This window comes from Rosa rugosa, chromosome 3 (genome assembly GCF_958449725.1).
Source record: "Rosa rugosa chromosome 3, drRosRugo1.1, whole genome shotgun sequence".
Lineage (NCBI taxonomy): Eukaryota > Viridiplantae > Streptophyta > Magnoliopsida > Rosales > Rosaceae > Rosa > Rosa rugosa.
This window is the reverse complement of record NC_084822.1, coordinates 45,031,845-45,034,312: the sequence shown is the minus strand read 5'-3', so window position 1 is coordinate 45,034,312 and position 2,468 is coordinate 45,031,845.

The window sequence follows — 2,468 nt, the reverse complement described above, 5'->3', positions numbered from 1 at the left end:
TATGATAGAATATGAGTGTTCTTTTGAGGTCTTCGAAAGAAAAACGTATACCTTGCGTATCATTGCATATAAGCAATTGAAAAGTTAAACTAAATGCTAAACTATAAAACAGTGAAGATCAAATTTACTAGAGAAAAATTCCGTCACCGTTCTCAAACTATGCTGCCAAGGCCAATTTGATACCCGAACTCTCCAAAGTATTAATGTGATACCCAAACACGTATTTTGACATCAACGTGATACTTCCGTAAAAAATTCCTAACGGGGCCATCTGTTTGCTGACGTGGCAAACACGTGGGTCCTATGTGATATTTTTATCAGGGACAGAATAGTCTTTCACTATTAAGTAATTAAAAAATAAAAAAATAAAAATAAAAACACAAAGCTCTCTCTCGCTCTCTCTCTCCCCCCACCCCTTCCCCTCTGATTGGTGACTCCTAAACCCCAAAAACACCAAAGCACAGAGCTCCTCCATCTCTCTCTCTCTCGCTCTCCCTCCTCTAATCGGCGACTCTCGTCTGGTTTGATTGGGGAGGGTTCTAATTTGGCGATCACCGAGAGGGCGACGACGAATTTGAGGTCCTCGGTGATATTTTCTGGCGGGAGGGATTGGGAATTTGAGGAAGACTTGGAGGAGTGAGAGGAGAGGTAGGAATTGATGGAAAGTGGGTAAAAAGGTGAGAGAGAGAGAGTGAATTCGGGAGAACCGACTCCAGCCCCCCCTTCTTTCTCTTTCTCTTCTCTTCAGACCCGGAACCCATTTCCGGTGGAATCACCGCCGCCGGCCTCATCACCGGCTATTAGAGGATCCTCTCTTCCTCCTTTTGCATCTAAGGTAAGATTTCTGAATTGGGTAGCCTTGATTTGAGAAGAAATCGAAGAGGGATTTCCAGAAAAGGGGGATATCGGAGATTCCTTCGATCTCCGGTTTCCGACCGGATTTCTTTGGGATTTTTGTTGCTGGGTCGAAGCTAACCTTCATCCCTAACCTCTTGCAGCTTTTCATGATCGGTGGAGGAAGATTTGAAGGTGTTTGAGAGTGTGAACAGTGGCGTGAACAGTAACTGACAAGTTCTTGGTTTTTTTTGGTTGATTTTTTCGGCCAAATCATTGAGAATTGTTGATTGTTGTAGGTATAGAAATTTTTGGGTGTATTGTGGAGATGATTTTGAGATAAATAGGTTGACCAGAGGTCGAAGTTGGTAGGGGCGGTCTTTGTAGAGGTCGAAGTTGGAGATGGAGCCTCCGGGGCCGCCGCTGATCCCGTTAGAGGAGCGGCTGCTGGCGAAGCTGGCGTCGGAGTCGTGGTGGCGGAAGTGGTCGAACGGCCTTGATGGTAGCGGTGGCCGTGGGTTCATCGACTGCTTGGGTCGCCGGCTGCCTTTGATATTGACCGTGAAAGTTTTCAGGTGGGATTCCAATTTTGGGAGTGGAGATGGGAGATTGAAATTTTGGATTAGAAGTTGAATTATTTGTTCTTGTTTTCTCTATTTGAATTGGATTAGAAGTTGTCAAATTGCTGCATTTGCATGTAATGTGATATACTTGATGTTGGGGGCGGTAACTGTGGTCGGGGGCGAGCTCGCGTTCGAGGCCGAAATCGGAATTCATTTTGGGGTGAGTGGTTGGTGGCTGGTGGCGGAGCTTGCTTCGGAGGTGGGGCGGTTTAGTTAGAACAGAAGAAGAAGAAGAAGAAGAAGAAAAAATGAAAAGAAAAATAAAAATAAAAATGAATTAACAAAAACAAAAGGGTAAGTTGGTCATTTAACTTCTTTTTTTGTCTCCACGTGCTTGCCACGTCATCAAATAACGGAGCCGTTAGGAATTTTTGACGGAAGTATCACGTTGATGTCAAAATACGTGTTTGGGTATCACATTGATACTTTTGAGAGTTCGGGTATCAAATTGGCCTTGGTAGCATAGTTTGGGGATTAATTTTTCTCAATTTACTAATTTCCTATATTTCAAGACAATGTACTAACTATGGTAAAATAAATAATAAAATGTAATAAAGAAACCCTAAAACTCTCTCTCAAGAACACTAAGCTTGCGGCGGCAAAGGCAGCTCCAGCCCTCGTCCGGTGGCTCTCCGTTGTCGCCTTGATGTCGTGGTGATGCTGCCGGACAGGTGACACAAGGGTGTAACCCTCTGGGATCTTTCCTTATGGTTTTGACAGGTAGCTAGGCCTATTCAGATTGAGACAGCTTCGGGGTGGAGGTTCGTGCGTACCGGTTCAGATCGATGGTGGCGGCTGGGTTTCGATTCGGAAGGAGGCGGCTGGATTTCGATCCGGACGGCAGCAGCTGGGTTCTGCTCTAGATGGTGGTGAGTATGTGTTTCTGCTGAAGAATACGGAACGGGAAGTGTGTGTGGGTCATGATGGGGAGAGAGAGAGAGAGATAACACCGCATGTATAGTGGTTCACCTTGCCCTTGAGGCAAGGCTACGTCCACTTAGATATTTTACT